The following is a 15,795-nucleotide window of genomic DNA, read 5'->3' on the forward strand; positions in this document are numbered from 1 at the left end:
CTATCAAAGCTATTTATCTCTTTCTTTAAAAAATAAGTCATGTACTATTAAAGGGAAAAATAGGTCATACTATGAAGTTTGCCAGCTAATCAACAGTAATGTTTTGTAATTCTTACATAGGCACTTCTCCACTTTTCACGTGCTATGAGGTGGAGATCCGTATCTTCGGTCTAAATCAGATGTGACTGAGTTAGTCTGGGTGTGGCTATGCTTCATCCACTCCAGTGTAAACCTAATTTCTGAAAATTCTTTACCCTATCAGCAGGCCAGGAAAAAAAAAAAGGATGTTTTCCCCAAATGTTGCATAAAAGTAAAACAATTATTACTCTCCTAAGGACATCAGAAGAAAAAGGAGCAATAAAAATTCATCTCCTACAGACTCAAATATCTTACCGAGAATGAAGCTTAGTAGAAAACCCAATGGGCTGTTATTACTTGTGTTGCAGTAACATCTGTGTGCATGTATTTATTTTTAAGATTCCTTTCTGCTAAGCACTGTATGCACACATGGGAAAAAGGGTGATCCTTACCATCAAAGAAGCCGACCTTTAATACAAACTATACAGGAATTTCAACACACTGGAAAAAGTGAGATGAGAAGACACAGAAATAGAAACAAAGATACTGTACAACATGATAGTGGACGATACAACAGCCTCGCTGGGTAAACAACCTCACACTTGTGGGATAACACTAGTACAGACTGAAGTGAGGAGAAAAGGTCCCTTAGCATAAGCCTCTAGCAGATTTACTGTTTTAGACACTAATGTGTCTGCTACCCAGAGGGGCCCACCTCATTTCCTGCAGGAGTTTCTTCCACTCTTAATTACAATAATGAAGACAGTCACCTCAAAGGAATATTTTCAGGCTATCTAGCCCAAATGATGAAGCAGAAAAGTGAGACTAAGAGTTGAAAAAAAAAAAAAACAAAAAAAAAACAAACAAGAAAACAAAGAAAACCCCCTACAAATAAAAGCTTGATCTTTTAAGTTTTGCTGCAGTTAGGGGCCTGTGACTGGTAAAATATAAGGATATTGATTGCTGCACTTCTAGTGCTCTGAATCATAATCAAACACAGACATATGGTTAAGTACGAAATTGCATCAACAACTTCAGTGAAAATTCCCTTAATGGTAACTTTTATACTGCAGTATTCCAGTGCCAAACAGTTCTAATTTAAAGCACTTACCAAATCCCCAGCATTGCTGTCAGTATAGGAATGCACAATTAAAGTCAGTGAAACAACGTTACTTCTATCCCCACATCACTGCCACTTTGTACACCCAGAACATCTGGCATTTATGATACATAATTAGAAAGGGACACAGAAACCCATAATACTCTTTAAAAGGAAACTTAGTTACAGCATTAACTAGGGAAGGACTCCATACTTTATTCCTACAAAGAGCCAGTCAAGTATTAATTAATTCTCAGGATCCTGAGAGACAGTCAAGTAATCTAGTTGCTTTGCACAGAAAGCTTGCTGGAAGGTAGTGTAGCCTATGCTGTATTTGTTGTATTTTTTCCTCGGACCTTATCCTTAGAAAATAAAACATTACAGAAGGATCCCTAAAGGCTGTCCTTGACTTTGAAAAACATACATGACAGAAATGTGCAGGTCTTATGTTGGAAAATGTCCTCTTTTTCTCTGTCATCTTCCCCTTTGCTCCTTCCCAGTTTGAGCAATAATGTCTTACTGGATTAAATACAGAAGAAGGAATTAGAAGGTCAATGTTAGACTCTTATTAGTGACTCTTATTAGACTCTTATTAGTGTTAATATCAAAAATTACTGTTTCCTAAAGCAGTTTTCCCATTGAGAAAACAGGAATAACAGTTTGTCACAGCTTTCACCTTCATAGGCTTTAAGTCTCAAACAATGATTATTAGATGATATGAAAACCTCAGATAAAATAGTAAAAAAAATTCAGATTACCTAGGTCATGCAATTAGAATATAAAATTCAGGCTAGTGTTCAGAAGATGGCATATTGGTATCTTTTGCTTAGTCCTTTCCGAGGACTTTTGGTGGCAGCATACCAATCATGTCTTTCTATCTTTAAGTAGAATCCCTGAAACTTCCCTTATTCAATACATACCTAAAGATACTGACCTGGGAGTATCATATGCTAATTGTGGTTATATTTATCACGCTCTTTTCTAGAGAATGCACCAGAGTTCATTGTTTCTGAGTATACACAAAGAACTTCAGTTAGCTGACATTGATCTCTTGCCACCTGCAGGGCTGATGATTGACAATAAGAAGTCAAAACCAGGTCTCTTCTACAGTGGCACTGCACAGAAGTACACTTACAGGGCAGATTACTAAATTCTTTGGGTCCTAACACACTATAAAATTAGATGTTCTGAAATATTAGCAGCAGCTTGGATAAGCATCAGCCTTTCCACTTCTAGCTGTGTAAAAGACATGCATCTACATCTACTCCAAGGTAGTGATGTGAGGTGCCCTCTACAGTTCGTGGCAGGAGATTCATCACACTGAAAGGCTGATAGAATGGAGACAACTCTAACGTTGCCTACCACCCTGTCCCACCTGGGGAGTAACCCTGGAAAATGGTGTCTGAAAACTACCTACCTTATCTTTCAGTGGTTATGACTGGTGAGATGAATCTCACCTTTCTCTCGTGCAGAACTGTCAAAATTTGAAAACATGATGGGAGAAACTCTTCCATAAATAGGCAACCCTAGACCCTAAACCAGAAAATTATCAGGAGAATGGACTGGAGTGAAGAGGTTTCTGGTACCCTCTGCTAGTTATTGCATCCTTTTCTTCAGAATCTGTGTTAAACCTCTCCAAAAATATCTCACAGTAGAAATGATCCTTCTCTCCCTATAAACATTCTTGTCTCTGGGAGTTAAAGGTAAAGATACTAGTGGTCTTAGTTGATGAAGAAAGGCAGCTACTCTAAGGCAGCTCAGAAGATAATTCCAAATCTAGCCTTTTTGGACAAATTTACAAAATAAAACAAATCAGAATCCAGCCAATAAGGGGATAATACTTCTTCAACTTTGCAGCATAAGAACAAGAGATATACTATAAAACAAGAAAGGTCCTTTTAATTATCTTCCATTTGGAAAAAAAGGCAACTATGCTCCACTGTTACTCCACAGAGTTTATGATTCACTTACTTGGCTTTTACATTACATTTTCTTCATCTGGGAAATCATGTGTTCATAACCATCATAGAATATAACCCAGAAAAGACGGGAGATCTTTAAGCACCGTTACAGACAAAACCACCAGCTGGACAAGCACTAAAATTCTTTGTAAATGTGTCACTCTAAATAGCAGTCACACAATTGTCTCCACCTGGCTTATCTTTAAACTAATTAAAAAGTGCTAACACAGGGAAAGAATCTATTCTGGCCAGAAAATATTTCTTGTCATTTTTCTTTAATATGTATTTTTCTGTCTGCTGAATGAAACTGAAAGCTAAAAACCAGTATTTTAATAATAACACACAAAAAAATCTAATTTTATAAATAGACTTCTCTTCAGAAAGGTTGTTATAAGCCAATCTTTCTACCTCTGTGTAATCTGTACTAGGGAATTTTCTCTTTGAGAACAGGATACAAGTTTTTCCATAGAGCTGCTACACACACACTAAGGAACAACTCATATTTGGGGAAAAATATTTGCAATCAACTGAGTCTCCTAGTGACAAGGTAGGATCCTAATCCTCAGAGCCTTAAGTCATCTGCACTGTTTTTAGACAAATGTGAGATAACTCTACGTAATGTAATATTGAAAAACACTTTGTGTTTCAACATAGTAGTTCAGGCTCAACAACAGTAATACCATTCCCTCAGGTTCAAGTGAATGAAAAATAAGGCTCATGATCAGCCTGCCTCCAAAACACCATGTAGACAGACTCAACAAGGTTCCTCACTCGTTGTGTGCCTCAGCATGTCATGCACAAGCAGCCCGTTTTGTGCTGAAGAGCAAAATGTGGGAGCAGTTGATCAGCAAGGGAATGGCAGCAGTTGCAGGTGAACACAGACGGACCTCCTGCGTGAAGTCAGTGAGCAATGTTAGAAATGAAGCCCAGAAGACCTGGTGTGTGATAGTACTGCCAGAGTGTGGGGTTTAGCTTCTTAAGTTGACTGATAGACAGACTGTATATTTTTTTTTTCTCATATGAAGATAAATAGATCTGTATTTTCTTGCAGGTAAAAAAATGCCTTCCTGTCAATTCATTGAACACTTACATAGCTCACATTCACTGAACTTTTTATTCCTGTGCCAGAAAAACATATGGAGAAGCTCTCTAACAGGGCAGTTTGGTAAGAATAAATGAGATTATGCATGAGTGAGATTTGCAGGATCACCTTTCTTCCCCAACTAAAAAAATAAAAGACTCCAATATCGTCATTATAGCTGTCAATTTGTATTTTGTCTCCATACTAAAATACTGATGAAGCCACCAACTCTTTCATAAAAAGATATCATCCAGCTGGACATTCACTTAAACAAACTGAGTACTGTCAAACCAATTGCGGAATTATAATTGGCAAGTTTAATTTTGTCATGCAGCTGGCAAAAGAAGAAATTGTTTAGAGAAATTACAGGATTGCAGAACCATTATTCCCACTAAATGCTAGGAGAATTTTGGAGTTCCTAGATACTATAAATACGTAAGTAACCGTGGATCAGGAAGCTTTAATTAGCATTAGACACTTACATCCAGAGGTTGAGGGTTGGAACCTCACTGCCGTCTGCTTATTAAGTTGGTTCTGACTTTTACTCTGCTTGTTAATTTCTTTCCATTTTGCATAAAATTATAATTTAAAAACCACAGCAATCACTTAATACATATTATTGTTTAAAAGCTTCTCTGGCATTTATTTGATCCAAATACGACTTACAGTACTACCAGATTAATTATTTGTGACTTTGGTTTCCAATCACTTTAAGGTAACATATTACTTTAGACTAAATTACCTAGGACACAGTCTAGCTTGAGATGATATTACAGACAATTTTATCAGATTACTTACAAGACAACTCACTAATAAAAATATTTCTTTTCTGGTCACAATTGCTTTAATTAAAACATGAATCTCACTGTTATTTTTCTATATTTCCTGTTCATAGACCTTCCCTTTTACTTAATTTCTCATTTCTGTGCTGTTCTAAATCTTGTTTGTCTTCTCAGACAGCTAACCTACTACATTACAATTTCTGAAGAGTTCCCTATGAGATTAGATAACATTACCTTGTAATTCCAATTTTTTTCATATAAGACCTACCAAAAGAACAGGGCAAAAAATGAGACACCTAGCTATCAAAAGCAACTTTATGTTAAAGGTACACACTATACTGGGTCTGGTTGGGAAGGAGTTAATTTTATTCATAGCAGCCCATACAGTGTTGTGTTTTGCATGTGTGACTGAAACGGTATTGATAACACAGAAATATTTTATCTATGACTGAACAGCGCTTGTATGGTATCAACGCCTTCTCTATTTCTCACTTTGTTCCCCCAGTGACTAGGCTGGGGGTGGGCAAGAGGCTGGGAGGGGACACAGCCAGCACAGCTGACTGGTACCTGATAATTTTATCAATTATAAAAAACAGAGTAAGAGATTTTAACCTTAAAAACAGGTGCATAACCTACCTTAAAATCAAGGAAACTGTTTATAAAGGGAAAATTTAGTAATTTATAAAGTTTTAATTAAATGACTGCAAATATATACGGTTTGGTTTTGATATCTGGGATGTAGTTTAAGCTATATATTTTGAATAGAGGCATTATGATTGCATGATTCCATTATTTATCAAGGAACTTATCTTGGTATTACCTACAATTAATTTGCAATTGGTGAATTTTTATTCAAATTTATCTTGTTTATTGTTTTGCTTCTTTATGTTTTCTCATGGCATTGATTTCAACAGGAGGCTTCAGCTGCCTTTGGGCTGTGTTCATTGATGGCCATTTGAGTTATCACGGACCTGTAATCATCAACTTTAATTTGTTTTCCCTTGTCATTGAAGAATTGATTTATTATCTAGCGCCAAGTTTTTAAAATGGTACCAATACACACATGAGCTAAATACCAGGCTTGCACATAGATTCATTGGGTATTTATGCATTTATTGATATTTAGTTTTAGTGGGGAGAAGACAGATGAATTCTGTACATGTAATACAAATGAAGGCACTTAATTGAACAACCATTTGGGGTTATGTGCGTGTAAATAAGGATAAATGGGATTCATTAAATTCTCATAGCAGCTAATTCATTGCTTAATGTATTTTTAGTTCACTAGAGGTTCAACTGGGCCAGTGGAACACCTGTTAAAAGTATACATTTATGTTTAGCTTCATCATCTCCACTAATTTTAGATATCTAAAAAATGATGAAGCCATAGTAAGCTAGTTCTGTAAGCCCCCCTTGTAACTTCTGGAGAGAATTAGGAAATCTAAAGGATAATTCATCCCATTCAAAAGTGAAATAATTACAGATTATATGAATTCTCCTAGAAGAGCTTCTCTTTCATGACTAACATAGGCTAGATGCCAGAAGGCTGAAGTTAGTGAAAATAAATCCCATCCCAAGTCATCTCTTCAATTTCAGAACATACAAATTTGGTCTTTGAGTGGCTCAAAACAGTGTTGTAAGAAGTGAAGTCTCAGATTAAATCTTCAGGTTTAGGCAGTAGAAATTTAGAATTAGTATAAATTAGGCTGTATCTGTGACCAGAGGTTGGCCCTAATCATGACCCTAATCATGACTGTAATCATGAACCCACTATTAAATCCCTACCCTCTTCCTCCACCCAGGCAGCAGCCAGACAGACATGTGGCGTGGAGCTGTCCATTGGCCCAAGTGGGAGTATTCACATGCTTAAAGATAAGCACTTGTCTGAGTGCTTTGCTGGATCGAGGCCAAAGTATTCTCCAGGTTTCCTGGTGGCTTCTTTATCTATACCCCAGCTTTGCTGAATGGACTGTTAGATTTGGGGAAAAAAAAGGTCACATTTCATTTCTCTTCATCAAATACAAATTATGCATCTTCTGAGAGCAGTTCACTTGAAGTAGCTACGGATCCTTCTTACTGTCCGCTGTTCCTTTTTGTCCTTCATTTCCAATAGTATTGAAAGACATTTTCTTTTTCTTAAGAAATAAAGAGATGTAGTAATAAAATATGTTAATGACCTGACATAACAGCCATTGAAATCAGTGGGAGTTTCTCCATTGACTTGAACAGGTTTTGAATTGGGTTATAAAATGTTAAATTTAGGGAATAACAAATAAAGAGTTCTCTGATCAATAGACAAAAGATCAGAATGTCTATAATATATTAATTCTACTGAAAACAATGGCACAATAACTGTTTTCTTGTCTAAAATGAATTATTCTTAGCCTCTGTGATATAAACAATTCCAATAATCAGCATGTACTTATACAGATATACAAAATAGAAAATTGCATGTAGTAATTAAAAATTAAATTATGATTCAACAGATGTAATGAGATGTAAGTATTAATAACCTCATTAAAAAGTCTGATGAATACAAAAGCTCTCCCATTATAATTAGTCTCAGAAAGAAGTATTGTTAATCTGCTGAGCAGCTGATGACACAGAAAATTATAAATAATAGAAACATTGCACAAATTAATTCTAGATTAGAAGGACAGAATAGTTTGCATTTAATAATAGGAAGACCATTTTTAGCAGAGAATAGGCATGATGTTCAGTTGGAGACTGTTTTAATTATTAGACTCCTTTTCTCTCCTATGATCCTCAATTTTTTTAGAAAGAAGTAATCTCTCTCTAATAACAGGTCTAAATGAAGCTAGATGCTGGCCAGCAGCATCCTACAAGCACCACATCATCTGAATAGTACTGAAAGATCTCCTTTCAGAAAGTTTTGAGGCTGTGAAAGACTAGTGGGAGACTTTTGAAAATGTAGAGTAACACAGAAGACAATTGCTTGGACAATTTTAGGCAACAGAGTTTGTGGTATTCATATTGGTCCGTTATGTATAATTTGTGAATATTATAATGGTTAAGCTAATTCTGAAGACTGACTGGTTTTTTATTAGTCTGAGCTACTTCTCATATGTAGAGGCATAGCTGCTGGAATAGAAACCTAAAAAGGCTAGGCTACCATTATTTATCATATTTGGCAATGAAAATTCATCACTACTGTATCATGCACTGCCAGCATACTCTGCATTTGGCACTTTCAGTAAGTGACATTAATATTTGTATCCCCACCATCACCTTCTCATGTCTTTTAATAATGCAGTAAACCCAGCACATATTAAACATATTTTGCATGTAAACTCCAGGCAATGGTATAAAATACAAGTTTATCTTTGCCTTCGATTAGCATCATTATTTCTGTTTAGTTATTGGTTCCTTGAAGAGTCGAAATGAGACAATTGCTTATATTAATCATGCAAGAAATGCTAGGACAGCCCATAGGAGAACCATTTTTTACTTATTGGCTTTTTGTACAAGCTGTATTGGCAAAGTCATTTCACAAGTTTAATGGATGACTCCAGCTTGTAGAATGTATTGGTCAAGGTAGGTCGTATAGTGTAGTATTTACAGAAATGGAACCAGACAGGTTCAGTGACTAGAGTAGTTAAATAATAATGGCGAAAAGGCTGAGTGTTTATCCTTGCTTTTTATGCCCTCAATAAATATTTTTGCACCATAGGAAATTTAATGCTATAATGTGGTCAAAAGATCATGCTTTAATTACTACAATCCCTTCTGGTCAAAAGTTACATTATGTTGTAATTTGTAATTTATAAAACCCATCATCAGAAGCTTAAAGTACCTGATAAAGATTGAAGTTGTGCCATCATGAAGGGTGGAATCATTTGTGTCCAAAAACAGGACATGTGAAGAGTCTGTAGCAGTAGCAGTAAAGGAGTTAGTTAGGAAAAATCCCTTCATTCATAGTGGAAGCTTTCAGTTAGCAACTAGCTATTAGAATTGAATCCAGCAGTCTGCTTTTATCCCAAGGATGATTTGGGTTTTCTAGTGTAGACATGTGCTTGTGAATGCAAATTTACTATCATGAAAACAAAATACTGAAATTCACATATTGTAATGTAAAGGTAAGAGGTGAACAATAAAAAGTACTTTGAGGTCTAACTGACAGCACCTTCTATTTTGTACTTAGATTAACTATTCACACTTTCCATTTTGAATTAGGATTTGGTTGTTCACCATTGGTGAGGGGCATTGAGTGCCAGCTAATCCCGAACACGTTGCTGCCTCACCTGAGGGGTTTAGCTTTAATCTATCATTGATTTAAAGTCCACTGTTGTCTTTGGATATTTTTATACAGGCAGGTGCAGAGACATATATGTTTGTTCTTACCCATGCATTGATCTGCCAGAAACAAGCCAGCTCAGTCACGCATTCTCATGGTACCACGCTGAAGATACTGAAGTCTTTACAGAGGTATCAGTCTATTATTTGGGCCACAGGTTCTGCGTTAGTGCACCTACATGTCTTCCCAACTGATTCCAAATTTTCTGCAGTAAATTCCCAGTGCATACAGTGCCCTGTGTTTGTCCCCTCTTACCCAGGTAAACAAACCCTCTATATCAGTGCACTTCATAGCCTTGCTCCACCCTGTCATGCTGCCTTCCGCGCTGGCTTCCCAGAAGGAGGCAGCTGCCCTGGAGGGGAAGGGCAGCCAGTGCACCCACGTAGATGTGCCCAGTGACAACGGGGAGCCTCACACAGTGATGAACTGGTAGCAGGGTTCCAGAACTAGCTACTACCAATGAGCAAAATGCCCGGAGAATACTCCTTTGAGGTAAGAGTCTTCCCCTTGCCATTCCTGACCAGTGTAAATACACTTAGCAAAGCAAGACTTTTTCATGCAACTTGGAAGAAAATACTAACCTAAAAAACATTATTTTTTCAGTGTTTACAGCAATACATTTTGAGCAGCAGGCAGAAAAGCACACCAAACACTTCAGATAACATTCACTACGCTGTAGAATAAGTCATCACACTGACAATTAATGAAATAAAGCTCTGGAGTTTATGGGAAAGAAAGCTGTGCTTGTGATAAAAAGGAATGAACAGAATAATATCACATTAAGATGCTCTTCCAGTGCAGAAGTTACTTCACAACAAAGTGAAAAGACTCTGCCAACAAGGCTTTCAAAGTTAAATAAATCTACTTGCATTTGCTGGTCTAATTTAGCAGGTCAGTATTTCAAAGAAACCCTGGAGATAAGCAAGCTGGCAGGAAAATGAGCGAAGTAGTTGTGGGGAGGAGAGTGAGAAAGGGGTTTGGGCCTGAATTACTCCTGGCATTTACAGGTTGTGAGTAATGTTAATAAAAATTACGGCTGCAACAATGATGACTCTCTGTTATAACACATACTGTCAGAAGCAGCCTCTTCAGTGACCTCTGGTAATATGATTCTGCTGGTGGATGCTTGAGAACTTGCTGAGGAAGCAAGTTAGACTGCAGAAATGGCAAGCCATTCCTCATTCCCCAAACAGGAATCTGGCACTGAACTGGAGATTCAAAAACTACAACATACATTGTGCAAAAATAAATAAGAAAATAAGAAAACCTTTTATTTTTCCTACATGAGAGGAACTCTTCCATTCTATGGGATATAAGGGTCATGATAGCACATAACCACAGAGTCTTTGTCTAACAGATCGATGACTATTCTTTTGACTGTGTAAAAACGTCTTTTGTCCACAGGAAAACTGCTGAATGAACAAAGCGTTTGGAAAAAGCATTGCCTTTTACATGCTTGAAGCAAACACAGTAATTTATTGCTCATATCTTTTGTTATACCTTCTTCAGCAATAGTACTGTATATTTCATTTTCAGCCCACCTGTAAAAGTACAAATGCAGCAATTATCTACAAGCATTTGCTAGAGAAATACAACATATAATTACAACAGCAAAAAGACACTAAATTTGCAGGTTTGCTGGAGTTTGGTTTTATAATTTCAATAACACTTTAAAAAGAAAAAAAGACAGATGCTTACCTTAGCCACTAATCCTGGAGAAAATGTTTTTTATCAGAGTAACACACAGTAAAAAGTAACTAATCATTAACACTCCACCAGTCTAGTTGCTAGAATCTGTAACTACCAATTTCCTGGGGTTTCTGCCTAATAGAAACTGTATTCATCATTTCATTTGTTCCTGAAGTACAGCAAAGTAGTCAAAGAAGCTGTGTTTATGTGTAAAAGAGTCAGCTCCCTGCCATGAACAGGCTGTTTCCTGCCTATTACAGTAAATAAAATATCTAAGCATTGTTTAAAAAACTTATTTTAATCTTGAAATTTTTGTACTGTTTTTTTTCCTTCTCCTCTCCTTCTCAGAAAAACCTTGAGAAAAGTATTTTTAGTTCTAAATGAATGTAGTAAGGCATGTGGATAACAAGTGCCATGGTTTAATCATTATTTGTATCCCATCCACTTCTTTCACATAAAACTTGGCTCTCTTTGTTGCACAGAAACTATTCAGGAAAATTTTGCACTTAGAACTAAAGAAGACATTCAGATCTAACTGAAATGTTCTTTTTTTTTCCCAATACTCTTGGTAAATTTCAATGATTTTGTCTTGAAATTTACCTAATATTTAAAAATAAATTTTTAAAAAATGTTAAATTAAAAAATTGCTTTAGATTAAACAAAACATTTTAAGTCCTTAAAAGTTTCCATTAGGTTTTGAAATCAGGAGCCTTTTCCATGTATAATGTGAAACAATAAAGCAACAAAACCCACCATTTAGTGACATTTGTCACATCTGTAATTTCCTGAACTAACCAAAGTATGCCCACCAGATAATGTTATCACAGCCTCTTCCAAGTTTTGTCTCTTCTTGCCTTGCTGATAAACCCAACAACATTATTTTGGTGGGAGTATCTATATAGAAATTGAGAATGTTAAAAAAAATTTGACTTGGATGTGCAGAAAAAACTTAACTAAGGTCATGAAACCTTCCGAAATAGTCCTTGGCCATTTACCACAATCAAATTTTTCAGGTGTCTGTTCTGAACTCTCTTATTCTGGCTTTGAAATGCTCTTTGCCTAGCTCTTGGTCATAAATATTCTGACCACTACAGCTGGAAACTACACCATATAATTAATTGCCAAGCATGGAGTTCCACATGCATAAAAACAAATGCCAGTGAAAAAACACATTGCTCAGGCATAGTACTTAAAATCCTTTCAATGACTTTTATTTTGCTGAAGAGCAAGAGCTTCCAGATTTCTCCTGGAAGTTTGTGTCTTTATTACCATTAGTATTATCAGTCATACCTATTACTTCAGTGTCTAAGCCCCCCCCCCCCCCCCCCCCCCCAAAAAAAAAAGATTCACTCATTCAACTAGAGAAGGCACAGTTAGAGCCCAAAATAATGTATGTTATCTCTAATCTAAATGAACAAGACAGTTGCCAGGAGTAAAAACAGACCAGAATGATAACATTCACATCACAACACTTCAGAGTTTGAAGTCTGAAGTCTGTAATCCTTGGAAAAATAATCCCCATGAACTCTGGCTGGGAGAAGCTAAACAGAATGAAATGTGAAGGGAAACGGTGTGAAGTTAATAAAGCAGAGATGAAAAGGTAAGTGGGGCAAAAGAAAAGCTGAGGTGAGGATCAGGAAAAGTGGATAGAGAAATCAATTCAGAATCGCAGAAGTTTTTAAATTGCAAACATAATTTTATATATGTGTTTCTTATGAGCCTATTATTATAGGTTTCCAAGTCCAATCACTTCCATTATTTCACTGTTAGACTGAGAGAGCACACAAAAAACCAAAAAGCTTGTTTCAGGTATTCCATTGATTTCTTTTTGGGACTTCATGCAGGCAAGCAGCAGCAACAAGAGAAGACCATGCACTGAAATTATTAGGAAGCGGACCATATTAGATTAATTTTTTATACTGCTTTTGGAAAAAAGGGTACTACTGGAGTATTTCCCTAGTCTGATTCTGGCTAATATTACTATAATACATCTCACAACTATGCACTTTTACTAGACCTAGGTAGATATGTATGTAAAATGGAATGGAGATACATATTTGTGTGTAATGCATAGATATTACACATAATTATGTATACACGTGCAGTCTTTTTGGATTTGAAAGTTGAGTTCTATCCAGTGAGATTGAGAACTCCCTCATAGTTCCCTGAAATGAGAGCTGCAGCTCCTATACTTGCAATGCAGAGCCAGAGTATTTCTTCTTTCCGTGGCCTGACCGACTGCAGGCAGCTGGTCACATATCCTTTAATCTCTGGTTAGACTTACCACCACGACTGAGCCCATATAGGAGAGGACTCATTGCCAGACAGTTTCACTGCTGTTAGGGAAATCTAGTCTCCTGGCAAGGTTTCAGGCTTTATAAAGTCTCAGTTGTAGGCAATAACTCCTACCTGCAAGTTTGAGCTATGGTCTTTATCCCCTCACTTTAGCTCCATTACCTGGCACATATCGCAGGCTGAGATTCTCCATGACATGGTCACACAGCCAACGTACGAGGCAGTAAGAGGCCTAGAAAACTGTGCACTGTCCATTTGTGTGCATATGCGCACATATAACAAACGTCTAAACAGATAATGGAAAGACAGTGTACTTGTTCCCATGTGAGAAATACACAATTGACTCAGCTTTTTTCAAAAACTTTAGTGAATTAAAAAATGTCATATTATTTTTCAGATGATTTATGAGCATGGGAAACATTTTTTCAGAATTACAATTCTATTAAGTAGCTGAGGAATAAGTAGCCTGATTTCCCATGCATTTTGGCTGGGATTTAAATGGGCATCTATATTTGAATAAGTTGCCTTAGACTGCCTTTGCAGTCAATGGAGAGAAGTTGGCATTTCTAGGGCACAATTTATCTCATCTTAAAATAGATGTCTAAAGCAGGTCAGACAAATTGTGCCCTTGCAGTGCCTTTTACTCCTCACTGACTATAAAAAGCATGACTAGCTCAGATGTACACGTCTACACTGTAGACATTTACAGGTAGGTGATAAATTCCATGCTATATGATTTATGATGAACTGACTTTGATGGTCAAGGAGGGATGAGTTCCAACTGAATTTTTGCCAGCTCCAAAGCTGGATCATTTATAGGGTTTCTCTGCAAAGTGGATACCACTATGTCTTCTAAGGGACTGAATTCATGCTGTAGCCTTAAGTGCTGTGGCACTTAAACAGACATTCACCCCTTACTTATTCATAGAACTGGTGGAAATGTGGTCATCTCTGAAACCACCTCACCCTTTTGAAACCTTCCTTGGCAGATTTGACTGAATAAACTTATAGATTCAAAAGTTATTAGGGCAAGACCAACAGAGGCACATACAGTTAGCACTGCTACCTAAGTGTCTGAGGGAAATAATGATAAAAATTTCAAACAAAATTAGGAAAATGGATTCTCACCTTCCATTTAGTCATAAGTAATGAATTGAAATGAGATATAATAACAGCATAAATAAAACCACTCATGTCAAACTATATCTTTTGCTTCTTCATTGCCTTCCTACTCCTTTTACACAACTAATTGAGTCTTTTTTTTGTGACAAAAAAATCTCATACTGATCCCACTGAAACCAACCTAGTATTAAATATGAATAAGAGTTTCATTATTCAGCAATATGTATCTCACTGTACATTTTTGTCTGATAAACTGTAAGATTTTGTGGTTCAGGGACTGTCCTTTATTTATTGTTACCTTTCTAAGTATATCATCTATGCAATTATCATACATATATGATAGAAAGAGTAGTTTTATTTGCACAGAGAGAATAATAAAATCACTGTAGTTTAAGCAAATGTCTTCTTAAATAGGGAAACGTCTTCTTAAGTAATGGTCATTCTGAATTTTAATGTTTTACACTTTCCAAATTTGTACTGCAAGACTGAACTTTGATTTGTAACATTTCAGGCTCCGGGTACATTGCAGAAGGATGAATGCTATTTGAAAATAACTGTTAGGTCAAGTGTCTATTATTTCACATGCTTCTTTGTTCTAGCTGCTGAGAGAAGCAGTAATATTTTTCTATCAATATTACCATAAAGGAGAAAAACCTGGATGTTCTCAAAAGAGTTAGACCCAAGAATCATTGAATGCATTGAAAAAATCTCACACTGGATTCGATTTGCTTTGGTTTCGGCCCTTGTAGAAACCATTCTCACTTTCAGGATGAGATAAAAATAAATTATTTGTGTTTCATCATGCACGTTTAAAGGGTATTTTCCACTTAGATTGTTATGCTGTAAATCCATTGTTCTATGGGAACCTTAATATGATATCCAGTTTCTTTGTGACAGCCTAGTCCTTTTTAACATAAACTCTTGACAGGAAACTGAAAAAAATATATTTTTTCAGAAGTTATACTTTCTCATTTCAAACACCAGAAGTTATCTGTTATATTATTTTGAGTTAAATTACTTTACTATGATATTCTGACTACAGAGTAGGAAGAGTTAAAATAAGGCAAATTTTGGTGTAAAATTCCTGTAAGGCAGTAATTGTCATTTTCGTTCAATTTATTTAGCCTCACACCACATTGAATCACCAGATGGACACTTTTCCTTACAGGAATTTTTAAACGTTGTATGGTGTTGAATAGGGATTAGAGATGTCTCTGTAGTCTCCAAATCTATTTTCTGACTTTCATAGGCCTTGTTATCCTATGATCCTTTCATAAAATAAACCATTCAAGTAGGCAAGAAGCCTAGGAGTATACCTGGGAATGCAAGAGATTAAGTGGTGGGAACAGGTCAGAGTCACAATTACATCAGTG

The sequence above is a fragment of the Mycteria americana genome, chromosome 1 (genome assembly GCF_035582795.1).
Source record: "Mycteria americana isolate JAX WOST 10 ecotype Jacksonville Zoo and Gardens chromosome 1, USCA_MyAme_1.0, whole genome shotgun sequence".
NCBI lineage: Eukaryota > Metazoa > Chordata > Aves > Ciconiiformes > Ciconiidae > Mycteria > Mycteria americana.